Source organism: Microplitis demolitor, chromosome 3 (genome assembly GCF_026212275.2).
Source record: "Microplitis demolitor isolate Queensland-Clemson2020A chromosome 3, iyMicDemo2.1a, whole genome shotgun sequence".
Classification (NCBI taxonomy): Eukaryota; Metazoa; Arthropoda; class Insecta; order Hymenoptera; family Braconidae; genus Microplitis; species Microplitis demolitor.
This window is the reverse complement of record NC_068547.1, coordinates 23,765,832-23,780,551: the sequence shown is the minus strand read 5'-3', so window position 1 is coordinate 23,780,551 and position 14,720 is coordinate 23,765,832. Positions and strand designations below refer to the sequence as shown.

At 31.6% G+C, this 14,720-nt stretch overlaps 1 protein-coding gene across 10 annotated transcripts in view; it reads left to right on the top strand.

The window, feature by feature from the left end:
- The window catches only part of LOC103580498 (microtubule-actin cross-linking factor 1), a 96,650-nt gene that overhangs the window by 7,664 nt on the left and 74,266 nt on the right, over positions 1 to 14,720 (top strand). For 5 of the 10 annotated variants that reach the window (XM_053737685.1, XM_053737688.1, XM_053737689.1 and 2 more), the window contains exons 1-2: positions 6,023 to 6,210; positions 7,096 to 7,207. The exons of 3 other annotated variants lie outside the window; for them this stretch is intronic. The gene's annotated coding sequence lies outside the window, so the exon portion shown is untranslated. Of the gene's footprint in view, positions 1 to 6,021; positions 6,211 to 7,095; positions 7,208 to 14,720 lie in introns of those variants that run through there. 2 more of the 10 variants (XM_053737684.1, XM_053737694.1) reach the window with 2 other exon arrangements.

Sequence of the window (14,720 nt, the reverse complement as noted above, 5' to 3'; positions counted from 1 at the left end):
GGTCTTAAAGTATAACAAAAATTAAATGTTTAATTTTTAACTGAAGAAATAAATTAACGTGGATAGATTGCATCTGACATTACGTTGGGGGAAATAGATAAATAAACTGCAGCTGTTTTGGAAGTTGTATAATTAAGGGAGGGAAGTTTATAGATTTTTTTTCAGGATCAATACATTTACGGGATTATTCATAGAGCAGTAAATGTTTCTAGAAAAATTATTATTTAAAAGTTTTTTTCTATTGAATACTTTATTTCCTGGTTTCGGCCATCGGCAGGATTTCGAGATTTAGGGTTTATTTTAAAGTATTCCAGGTAATAAATATTTTATTTTTTGTACATTTGAATATTTTCCCGACCCTCGAGGTCAGACACGAGAGCTTGCTCTTGACTCATACTGAAATATCGATTTGCATGAATAGTATATTATTTTTCGTACCATTTACAGCTTTTATATATTTACGTATTTAAAATCATGTTTATATTGTTATCGTGTAAAACGGGCTTCGTTCCCGGTCTTCTTTATCGACCTAACGGTTTATCATATGGATCGTAGTTTTAACGAGCGGCAATAGATGGCGTATCTTTCCACATTTTCTCTCTCAATTTTTTATCATAAATAACCCGCACATTTTTTGAATTCTCACAATTATAATAACATTCATATTCATTTACGTAAAAGAAACACCAATTTTTATTGATAACAACACCATTAACTTGAATAGATAAAAAAAAAAGTATAAGATCAAGACAATTGGGTTGAGATAAAGTAGCGGGAAAAATAAATCAAATAATTCACGTGGGTGAATAATATTTTTAAAGATTAATAAAGTTTAGCTTCAGCTATCTAACTATTGAAATTTATCGATATAAATTTAACGATCTGTAAGATGAACGCACAATTCGAGACGGGGTCTGTAGATAGTTTCAAATAATAATCAAACAATGCAATTGTAAGATTTCATTCAATTTCATTCAATTTCAATAGATACTGACATTTAAAATTAATTTTATTCTTATCTCTTTAATCACACGGCCTTATCCTTTTATTTTATGGTCTTGTTTGTTATTATTGTTATATTATGATATAAATATTTAAAAATAAATAATCAATTCAGTCACTCGAAAATATCACAATCGAATTTTCTCAGCCTATTAATTGGATGATTAATAAATTTGTCTGGCTACTCACCTGCAAACGCCGGTCTATTGGGAGTAACACTCTGCCATTGAGCCGACATGACTTGCTGATTAAAGCTGATTCAGGGCAAACAATTATGAAAAGTTATTATTTAAATCGGATTACAATAATTTGAATATTGTTTTTCTGAACATTAATGACAAAGTCAAAAAAAAAAAATAGACAAAACTCTTACGTAGTTAAGAACGTGGTCATGATATTCCATTCGTGCAACTTGGCAAAGACTGTGAAGAATCCATGGGGATTCTGCTCTGATATATTTCGAGCAAGGATCTTACAACTTGATCGTACAGTTAGGATTCCATGAGTGGGGTTCATTGACATTCCATTCGTGCACTCGACACAAACCCCCGCTTCATGACCATTCGCATAATATAAACGGCTTACTACTTGTTGCCAACGGTTTCATTAATTTATTGGGTTGAATTCGATGTAAAATGGGTTTTTTAAAAATAAAATTAACACCATTTTGACCCAACCCAGCATCTTGGGCCTCATTTTTATTTATCGATTTTTTGACCTTACAAAAGTGCTTTTGGTTGTTTAATTATGGAATCCTCTATTAATTATTGCAATATTCATCAGCATAAACACTTGTCAGACAGTAGTGCTTGTTAATAAATTGTTGGGTTATTAATAAATCAGTCGTACCATATATATGTACATATATATGGTGGTGTTAATAATGAACCGTCTGGTGAGAGAAACATCCCAACATGTCAGCACACTGTCGCCAAAGCCTTATAGTCATTGTGCATATCCTGTATGCATTACATGTGTTACACACTGTGCGGTGTCTTTTCTCACTTGGAACTAATTCAGCTCAGACTTGTAGCATATGAATAAAGGCAACGGTTTTTTTTATCTATCATTTCATCTAATTGATGTAAAAAAAATCAGACATTGACCTTTTTACTCATTTTCAAACTTCCCGCCATGAAAATTTGAAATTTTAAAAGAAAGTAATTCATGGCCGCAGGATCAATCGTTTTCGAAATTTTTTTTTTTAAATTAATAAAACCAAAAATTAATATTTTACTTTTTACTCGCTGATAACGTGGAAATAATTAATGGCCACATCCGGTTGGTTTTTTTTTCTAATCTCACAAAAGATACGCTTGACACACCTATTACCTATGACGTTATATTTTATATAGATAAATATTCCGGATACTTACATAATTCACTGGTGTAAATAATGAAAGTGCTTGTAAATTGTAGATCCATTGAGTCTGTCGGGTTTTTTTTTTTTTTTTTTTTTTTTACGGATTTTATATTTCTTTGCATCACTTACATTACATTACATTAGGACAATTGTTGATTCCACGAATAGTTCATTCAATGAATATCAAGTGGTAAGACGAGGTTAAATAACAAAACAAATAAAAAATCATCACGAGAACAGACGTACTTACATTTATTTTCATAATTTTGAGATTAGTGTCATATCACTTTTATTTATAATGCGAATTGTGCGTAATTATTCATCAGCGAGTGTGGATGTTGGTATGCGGGCACGCGAGAAATTTAAAGTTATCTTGTAATGGATAATTTAATGAAGAGCGTATTTGTTAATTGGAACGTCGCGCAATGACGCTGAGACATAGCGAGAAAATACTCATAAGAAGTGTGTGATGTGATGCAAATGCACACTCTGAGTGTTGGTGTTGTAAAAAGGTTGAGTTAACCCTCTCGTATGGTGATCCTATCCGTTGATCGTTGATATACTTGAGGTTGAGATGCATGAAGACGAGTATGAGCAGCATCCTCATCTGGGGAGAGAAAAAAGGACAGCCAACACAACTCAACTTTTGTTGTGTATAATTCTTATGCGTGTGTCAGAGAACTGGCACTTCGATTGCCGCGATTAATCTTAAATCCTTAAATATCTTGTACTGTCTGTCTTCTTGGAAGTAGAGTGGCGCCTCGAGTACTCTCTCGCTGCTACTCGGTCTCATCTCACTCTTTCCTCTTGCCGCTGACGTGCAAATCGCCTCATGTTGCATTTTAATCGATGCCGCCATCATCTAAAAAAGTTTTACGGCTAAAAAGATTATTTGTGAAGCCAAGTATAAAACTATCACGATAATGATAATGACGATGGTAATAATAATAATTATTATTTTTTATCATCTTTATTCCATCATTGGATGCGAATTATTTATTTTTAATTCACAGAGATGTATAATGTCTCATTAATCTAAATATATGAAAAATAAAAAAATAATTCGTTATTGAAATTAAATTATTCGCAGAAGGATTTGGAGGTCGACGGGATTTCGCGAGGTCGTAAGTCGTAAATTCGTAAATTTTATAAATTTAATCCCCGCGAGTATTGGATACAAGTTCATACGATCTACAAGATTTTAATAAACTGAAAAAAACTCTGGTTAAGAGAATTAAGTAAACTTAATTAAATTTTTTAGAATATTTTATTATATAATTTTTCTGACCATACATTTTAATATATTATAATTTTTTTTTTTTTTAAAACTGGATAATTATACAACCGACTTTTATCTTTATTAATATATTTTTTCTTTGTTCGGTAATTTATATGAAAATATATATTTTTACATCGAAATTTTAAAAAAATTATTATCAATCTGATAAAAAAATTTGACTGTCTATAAATAATTTACTAATTTAAGTATAAATAACTTGTAGATTTTATTTTTATTTTTGAGTTATAAAAATATTTTATTGATACATCAATAACGTCATACTTTTAACGTGTTTGAGGACGTACGTCGTGTAAGTATGTGATAAAAAAAAAAAATAAAAAAAAAAAAAAAAAAAAAAAATGAAGTTGGTCTTGGTAATTCCATCAACAACTTGTTTTAGTTGCACTATCGACAGTGTCCTTTGGATAAAATCCAGGCCAAGTCTCACCCGAGATGCATTTATAATAATACCGGTCATTTCCTGGATTGAATATATATTTACTTTATCTCATCACGTTTTATTATATTTATTTTCATCGACAAAATAACATTAATTATCGAGTCCGTTTATTTTTTATCACATTCTTCTCCAATTGCTAATATTTCTTTTTATAATTATTATATGATCCATAAACTATCTGATTGACGTATGCTCGTCTTGCGACACTTAAGATAGACAAAGAAATAAAAAAAAATCTTATTACAAAATGAATATCAAGAGTTACTTAAACTCAATGTAAATATCCCGCAACTTCCTTTACTTTGTAAATTGAATTTAGTTGGTCCCTATTTAAAGTATTTTTTAACGATGAAAACGAGACCGCCTTTACTACAGTCGGCGGGTATTTGAATAGGTTTTCCAAGAATATACCATCACATCAACCATCAACCGCGTCCCTTCAACTCGTTTTATGATTCCCAAGACGACTTGTGTCGTCTACTGGGACAAAGAAATAAAAAAACTATCTCTTGTACATACTTGTCTATTTTTTTTAACTTTACTCACTTTTTTCATCCTACATTCCGCGTCATACTCATATATATACATACTCTTTTTAAATTTCATTACTAAAACTTTTAGTCGCTCGATATTTCGTAATAGATAAAGCTCTTTACCAACCGGACGTTCGTAACAACTGTTTCAAATCAAACATTTACTTTTTTTTTATTTTATTGCATTATTTTTGTTGCCTGTCACTTAATTATATTCAAATTTTTATTACTCAAATTTTAAATATCTTGATAATTTGATTACCACGAATATTTTAAACATGACGTTTTCAGTTAAAATAATATAAAAAATATATAGATATATATAACATGGAGTAAATAATAAATCGTAGGCTGTAGAGTCAATCATCTAGTGAAAGAGGTTTTAGCAGCCTGTTTTGTCTGCAGTCTGTATCCATATACATACATATATATTTATATTTATATATATATAAAGGATCTATACACCCCAACACACATTCCTCGTGACTCGTTTTACCTGTTAATTTAATATCTGCCCCGTAGCGAGACCAGCAGTGCAGACAAAACACGCCGGGACCGTGTGTAGTATATTGGAGTTATATTAGTTGATAAACGCCGCGTAATGTAACATAACGCGCACCCATACTTCTTTATATATGTGATGTACTTTTGACTGGACATGTTATACATATAATATATATAGTATAGAATAGTGAGTGTCGCGGATACTTATACGCATGAAATAATTTACTCGCGACGTCACATAACGGCTCAAGTTAATGTACGCACGTTAATGTCATTGATAATCTATACATCGTTTTATGGTTCAATCCAATTCGTGATATGAAACTTTCTTATTACTTATTATATATTATCGGTCACTTTATTATAATTTAAATTTATTGCCCATTAATATCTTTTTTTTTTATGGAAAAATAATTTGAAAATAAAAAATTGGTGAAATTTGAATGATGAGCAGAGCGAATGAAATCCTAGCGCAATGCGTATTGCATTGACATAGTCAATGGGAAGTTTAAAAGACGAGAATGGAGTAGCAGCAGCAGGAGCAGGAGCAAAAGCGGCAGCGCATAGCAGCAGTTTCATTCTGTTCGGCTGGGCTCGGGTTCTCAGTCGAAGTTTAAGTTGAATGTAGTGGGGTTTATATTATCGCTGTCGTTGGCTCTCCTCGTGTTTGCCTCTATCGGTCTCTTCGTTCTTTAGCGCCTACGGGGGCCGGAGTAGTAGAAGAGAACCAAAGCTTGGGATCGCGAACGCGAAGAGAGCCGGCTGGGTGGGCGGCAGTTGTCCAGGCAGCCGCAGTCTGCGGCGGGGCGACGTGGTCTACACGGCGGAGCGACACCGCGTCCTCGCCATATGCGCGTTCCTTTGCCCCTTGTTCAGTTATTATTAAAAGTCACACAAGCCGTCACATTTTTTAAATTTTTATCTGCTCCGTTTTTTTTTTTACTAAAATTCATTATTATTTTTTACGCGGGGTGACAATGACATTGACGTGCGTGAATGTTAAACAAAGTTATAATTATTTTTTTAAAATGATTGGTTTCATTTTTTGAATCAACAAATTCAATAACAAGTAACCCAGTGTTTTTCATTTTTTAAATCTGAGTTTTCATTTTTTTTTTTTTGCTCCATTTTAAAAATTTATTTTATACATATTTAGTAAAATAAGATTTAATAGACGTGTTGAACTAGTGATTGTGGTTAGTCTATGTATTTTATATTATATATATATACATACATATATATATATATTTAAAACTGAAAAAACTAAAATTAGTGAAGCGCCTCGTGGCTCGTGATCGCGATGGAAATACCTGTCGGCTTCAGAGAAAAGAGAGAGGATCAACACTCACTTACTCATCTTCCTTTCTTATAATATTATATTCTCGACACGTTCATCCACCTCGTGATTCCCGCGACAACGTGGTCGTTCTCACGCGGGTGTCAGTGACTTGCGGCAAGAGTCGTTCTTTTATTTCATCTACCCATACGTATTTTATATAACACTTTTTTTTTTCTTCAAATTTACAACACACATACATACAAACTCTTAAAATTTTTTTGAATTAAAATATTTAAACGGTAAAAGAAAAAATAGGAGTAAAAGTGAATGAGAGCAACATTAATATTATTTATTATTTAATTTGGCGTGCAGGGTGGCATAAAAGGAGTTGATAAAACGGGGGCGTGTCTGACAGTTCGATCGGCCGCGTGACTCACTCGATATGTGGCCTTGACGTTTTGTTTTGAGGCACTCTCGCGAATGTACCAGACTCCTGCTGACTCCGACAGAGTAAAAGAAAGAGATAAAAAAAACGCATTTTATACCTGACTGTTTTACCCGATCACTGGTGCAACACGCAGTCTCAAAACTCTTTATTTGCTTTACATTTTAAATTTTAATATATTTACATTTATTATAATGTATACATAAATAATATTATTTTCTCGGTTATAGGCGAATAATTGTCGGCTGATCGTTATAAATTGTAACGTGTACTTTATACACCTGCGTGTCAGTTGTTAAGACTCGCGGGTTATTTAGCGTCAGGTATCTTGGAAATGCTTTGGTTGGTTATTTTTAAATTTATTATCACTCTTTGCCAAGAGTTTTTTTTTTAAAACAAAAAAGTATACGTAATTTTAATAATTAAACTTTTTTGTTTCGACTTTTTAAAATGTAGTTATGAATGAATTGCACAGTCGAGTTGATTAATTACCCTCAAGTGTTGTAGTTTTTTGTGATTGTATTTTTATACAAGGCACATGTTTTTTTTATTATGTATTATTTATATTTTTTTTAATACTTGTCGGTCTTCTTCCTCTGTATGCTTAACGTTCGCTTCGCTTAAACAAGAAGGCCATCGTGGAGACACTGAGACGGAATAAGTCTGCACATCGTTAAGCTTCGTTGCTTTCTCTTTTACGTTAGACCAGAGTTTACTTTTTCATCTTTTCTCGTCTTATCCAATTAAGACCGAATGGAAGTGACGTTTGGTTCCTTATTCAAAGTTTAAAAGTAAAGGCGTTTTTTAAAAATCCAGTTTGTCTGGGTACTAGTCTAAGCTCAAAAAAAGCTCAATGTCTGTGTCTATGAAAGTGAGAAGAAGAAATAGGATCCTAGGATGTCCTTGACACGAGGAATTCATTATCGCAAGTATATGATTGCCTTGAAACACTTTGACGTAGTAATCAGTATATTCATTTATTTTATTTCACTTTATAAAGACATTTTTAAAAAAAAAATTATTTTTCTTCCTCATTTCTGCAATGATGCGCACATTTTACTCAGGGACTCATAATTATTTATAAATTCATCACTTGATCAAATATATATCCTTGTTGTAATTTAAGTAATCATTGAGTCATCTTATAAAAATTATGAGATTAGATAATTTTTTAACTTTTTGTTTACTTAATTAAATTAAATACTTTTTTATTTATCGGTATTTCTAATTAAATGACTGTTATTCACACTTTATATAGATATACTTGATCTTAGATAATTTAATTAAGACATAATTATTATATTTATCTATTCAATTTTAATTAATCAATTAATTATTATTTTTATCTAAAACATTTTTATTTATTCAAAAAATATTATAATTATCTAATTTAAATAATTTATATTTTTATAAATTTTAACTCAAAAAAAAAAAAAAAAAAAAAAAACACAATTTGATAAATTAATTTCATCATCAATACTATTAATAAAATATAATTTAAATATTTATATTGAGTAGAAAAATATTTTAATATTTTCCATTGGATAAATTATTCAAAATTAATTAAATTATTTTTTTTTATAATTAGAATTTATTTCAATGCTCATTAATTTATTCTTTATTTCTTAATAATTAATTAAAGTCTGATTAATATTATTGGAGATATGTTTAATTCAGTTTATATTGAGCAATCATATATAATAAATATGTTATTCTGATATTTATTTTTTACGCTTTCTTGGGGAAAGAAAAGAGTAATAAGAATTAAGTCGTCTTTAGATTGCGAGGAGTGATTAATCGCTTTAGCATCGTAAATAGAGCCTTCGTTGAATTTCCCGGGTAAATGCGTCGTCGCCGTCGCGAAACGAGACCGTAAATTTAATAATACGCTGTAAATGTATGTCCACATGTGGAGTACTCATGTAATGCCCTTTGGGTTTATACAGTCATCTTTACTTTCTTTATTATCCTAGACTTTAGCTTGCTGCTACACATATATCTTTATAAATATATACACATGTATGCTACACACTAAGCAGCTTACATCAACTGTTAGCCGTACGCTGTTGCTATTCGTTTCTACGCCATAATGTACCATTATACATTACGTTGTAGAGGTTAAACGTTGCTTGTAACAGTTATAGAACAATTGATACGTCAACGAAAACGGTAAATGTCCTCGTCGATTTGTATCCATCGACGCGAATGCCACGAGTCGTTGATGGATGACTCTCTTTTCTACCTTTTATTTCATCCTACACTATACATTTCATTTGTTGAAAAAAATTCAGACGAATCTCGAGCATTATTAGACACTTCTTAGACAAACCTGTAGTAAATTAAATTATAGTTTAATTTGCCGGTATTATATATTATAAATTCCACCGGGCTGATGTAATTAGATCTGACGTATGTTTTTGATCTGTTTTAAAATATAGACAACAAGTTAACTGTCATTTTAGTCTTAAATACACTAGATTAACGATAATTACATGTTTTTATTTTTCGTAATAGCCTACTTGGGAGATAAATTTTTTTTTTTTTTTCAAATAACACATTCTGTATTAGTGGATTCAAGTTATCAAATAACCGTAATTAATTATTGGAAAATTTATAAATAAAATATTTTTAATATGTTGAAAGTGAGAAATCGGTGAATCATTAAAGTGGTCTTTCACATTGATGGAATGAAACATAAAAAGGAAATTATAATTATAATTAAAAGAAGGAAAAAAATATGTAAATGAGTAATTGGCAAACGTTTATTGGTTAACGGTGTAGTTGGTGCTGCCGGTTGAAAGACAAAATCCGTGCGCCCGGGGGCGGCGAAAAGAAAGCCTCAACATTCACATATAATATATATATATATATATAAAAATTGCGTAAATGAAAAAAGACCAACCGGTCTCCACATATCGTTTCTTAATTTGGTACGATCCGAGTATATATTCTTTGGCCCGATTTAAGTTTAGTAATCTGACGTGGTAATGCGATGTATTTAATTCCTGAGTACATATCACACCAATACATACACACATTTATGTATTTATATTTATATCTATGTATGAGTGTATGAGGGGGACATAAGACGCCGTACCTGGCGTTATTGGACAGACTAGATCTCCCTTAGAGTGAATAAAAAATCTTTCTACCATGTAGGTAGCTCAAGAACGAGTATTTATGATTTCCGAGAACTCGAGTTTCGTATCTCCTTGGGTATTTATTTACTCTCAATTTTTTTATATATTTATTTAATTTTTTTTCCTTTTTTTTTATTACAACTCTCGCGGTTCCTATATACATAACGTATAATGTAACATATACATAACACCCACGCGACTCTCATCGAAGTCAATTCCTCTCGATCACGTTTTCTTTTTACGCGTGGGGGCAGTTCAACAGTTAACATGTATATATACTTACACTTAATGTACGTGCGTGTTCATACACTTAATACATACGAGACTCATATCTTGATTCATGCAATTGGCATTCTACTGTGACATTTTAAATTTTGATCGTGCTTTTATCGCGACCAATTGCCGGGACATTAAGTACCAGGTACATTACGCCGTACATATATATGTATATATATGACCGCATCGATTCAACTCTAGGTGGTCTAATTAAACGTTAAAAGAGTTGTAAGATTTAATGTACTGTCGCATTGTGATAAAGATAATTGTTGACCACGATTGGACATCACGAATCGACCGTAAATATAAAATTAAAAATAAACCGTTTGTTATTTTTTCACGACTACGTAATTATTCAAAGCTAATTGATGTCGGTCAATCAATTCTTATACAACATATATGTAATCTACGTAATACCTTTTACTATTTATTATTTCAACATATTTTCATTCATAAGTTTTGGGCCATATAAATTTAGCCGGTATTTCAAGATCACTCGGAGCATTAATTAAATCATTCATGTCTTCACTCTTGTTTAAATAATATTTTTTATTCAAATTATTCTTTCAACTCTGTGTTACTTTACACAAATATTTTTTTTATTACGAGAGCTTGTGAAATAGTATTTTTTCCAAGTTCAAGGTTAGTGTGCGCAGGCGTACGTGACGAAATCGGTTGGCTGTAGATATTGATAGCTGGTTATTAATTATTATTTTTTTTTTTGACGGTAAAAGTTAATCGATAATAATGTAACAAAAGTTGACGTTGGTATTTAATGGCACTGTATAATAACTTCCTGAGCAGGATTTATTGCATTGAGTATCTTGAGAATACCACCGACACCCTTCTTCTTATTCTTCAGAGCACTTGTAAACTAAATTTATCGCCGGTAGGATCCTCCGCTCGTCACTTTCAACGAGTATCGTGTAGGTGAACCAGTCTGGGCAAGGCGAAATTTATATTGTATCACCACCGAGGAATTCAAGTTTCATTTTATTTATTTTTTATTAGTGTACACTTAAACTCCTGCTCGGCAGTATTTTACTGGATTCATGTCCTTTTAAACTGTTAAATTCTTACTTTTTTTATTTTCATTAATCTTGATCTTTATTTGACATTACTTAATCTATAATAATTTTTGAGCTCCATCTACTCAATCATTTTGATACTTGGCTGGGTTTTAAGTACTTTTAAATTATAGTCGCGATAAAATACCGATTGTGCGGGGATGCTGTTCGTACACGTATTAAATTTATATTTATATTTATGTGTATATGCACATGCATCACCTGGAGGGTCGTGGTCATCGCATCGGTTCAAGGACAGCAACGGATCTCAGCCCAAAAATACCCGCACTCATGGATCCGCTGGTACGGAACCAATCGCTTGGATTCGTTGGGCTCTATGCTATTTATTGGCGGTCTCTTTTATTTTTATTTCCTCTTATACTTACGTTAATGCCGTTTTTATGCATAAGAGTAAGAGAAATAAATATATATGTACATGTATGTATCAAGTGTCTTATGTGTGTCTGTGTGTGTCTGTATAGAGAAGGGGTCGATGAAAATAGCTCGGCGTCTAGGCATCTTGGACATTCCTCTTACGTCCATTCGCCGCGACTTGCTGCAGCAGCCGGTGTTGAGGCAGGTCACTATTCGATTCAATGACTTCTCAAACATTTATATTTATCATTTTTATCTTTTTATATACATATATATTTACTGTATTATCTACTCCGTTTTATAATTCATTAAATTCAATTTAATACACCGGAAAAAAATTTCTTAGCGCAGGAAATCCTTTTTTTTTTCTACATACAAAATTATTGTACTAGCGGAAGACTTGACTGAGTATATAAAATTTTAAAAAATATTCAGTACAACAATTTTATAAATTTGATTGAATTATTTGTGCATGAGCTGCTGAGAATATAAAAATACTAAAGGAATAGAAAAGAACTTCCTGTTGAGATTCGCGTTCTTAGAAACATCCATTGCGCGCCTACACGTGCGCTCATGCAGTAAATGTACTGAGAAAAAGACACGGTAGTGAGGAGTATATGTAATATAATATATATACGGAATTGAAAGAATGAAAATGATAATAATAAAGAGGCATTACTAGTATAAGCAAAAGCATCAGTAAGTTTAAAAAGGTAAAGTGAGCGCACGTGGATTTTGTTGTTATATTGAGTTTGTAAAGCAGCTGCACATTGTCGGCAGTCTTGATAGAAGTACCGTTTGTGTTTTTAAATAAATTTTTGCCACTCATTCTTAAAAGAAAATGTCCACATATTTATTATTTATTTTTTTTTTGTCGTTTTTCAAGTTGATATCTGTTGCGATCTAATAGAGATATCACACAGAGCAAAAAGCAATCATGAAACTTTCATTTAAATTTTTTTCATGCTCTCCTTGCCGTAGCGAATCTTCTCTGCTGGGCTTACTCTTGTATGATAATAAAGTAAAGGCAGTAGATAGAGAATATATAATAGGCTAAGAATTTTTTACTTTATAAGCAAAGTGAGGACGCGTGTTCAGCACAGCACAAAAAGAAGATGTATAGGTGAACTTGCGAGCACGCAAATTCTTTATTCTGACACGCCTTTGCCGTCTATATGTATGTGCTGGTTTAATCCCAGAGAAGTTTACTGTCCATTACCGAGAGAGGAGTATGATAATCCAGTTTGTCAGAGGAGAAACCTAACAATCATTATTTTTTATTCTCCAGTTTGTGCCTTTCGGCGTAATTGCATTATTATGCACTGGCGTATCATACACACAGACCAGATAATAGAGTGAACATTTCAACTTTTTTTTTTTACTTATGGCTAAAAAACTCTCATCTTACCATCATTCTACAGTGAGATCTTTACCACGCTTTTTTTTTTCTTTATCCTTTTAACCCCTCGCGTATATCTCAATTACACTCGGAATCTTAACCATTAATTTACGCGGAATTAATTGTTAATATCATCTATCATTCAATTATAAATTTTTTTATTTTTATTCCCATTATTAGTATTATTATATATTGCGGCCGTTAACTTTATTTATTTATAGAATTACCTTCTCATCAGTAGGAGTTGATTTTTTTTTTTTTCAAAGTTTATAGAACCTGAGGACGTTTACTTTGAATACCTCATTTGAATGGCTCAAGTTCATTTAGATAATAATTTTTTACTCAAAAAATAATTTAATATTTTTCCGGTTACTTATAAAAATTATTTTTTTTTTTTTTTATCATCGAGACAAAGATGTTTAATTTAAAATTCATTCATTATGATATAAATATTAATTACAGCTCTACTTTATTTCTCATTAGTGACGATGACATTTTATTTTACCATAAAAAAAAACCCGTGTAATAAATATATTAATAATTAATACTCGTAAGTAATTACATATCAACTTTTGGATAGTGAATTGAATTAAAAAAAAAAGTAAACTCTGTATGAGGTATCTTGAAGGATGGGATTATGATTTTATTAATTGGGAAGTAATGAGAATTGCTAACGGTCCGCATCGGCTGGCAAATCCTTTGGGAACCGTGATGCAGGTTATTGTACCCATGGAGTCCCGGAATTGCCAGTACCTTTGACAAGTACCGTTAGGTACACCTCGTTTCAAATTCCTCGCCGATAATCGTTGGGGTACACACATATATATTGTACACTTGGTAACATCCAATACATATAAATATATAAATGTAAACCCAAACTAAACTTTGCTCTTTTGAGAATAAGCATAGAGACCTATTCTATTTCCAATCACACAATAAAAATTTTCCCGATTCTCTGATACCTGAAAATTACCTGTGTCCATTCGGTCTCATCCCCTTTAGGCCAACTTCGTAAGCTAATATTCCATTGAGTCCCCACCCCGTATTGTAAAGACTCCAAATCACCTCACTTCAGTTTAGTTGTTGGTTTCTAACGATTACAAGAGGTTATGGTTTAGTAAATTCAGAACTTTCACACAAAAAATAAAATATTGAGATTTGATAAATTCATGAATTAATCAATAATTACGCAATGTAATTGTGTAAATAAATATATATATATTATCAGAGAGCTAATATAATTTTGTTTGTGTAAAACTTCAAATGGTTTAGTGAAAGTGTGACTAAGAAAAGTGTAGGTGGTATTGATTACGTATAAACTTACTGCGTGGTTGCCGAATGTATACAGATATATTTATATATATGAACATATAAATTGTATACATCTAATTACTACATAGCATTAGCTGTGTAAATGTCGTCAGTGTGTAATATATAGGCGTACGTGTATCCTATTGATAAAATTATCCATTTCCGTGGCGAATTTACTAATACCATGTGCAAATGTAGTGATTGAGCCTGCGCCACAACACGACTCGACTCTAGTACTGTACATACAACATACTATTCTTTCATTTAATTATATTTTTATTTCATTA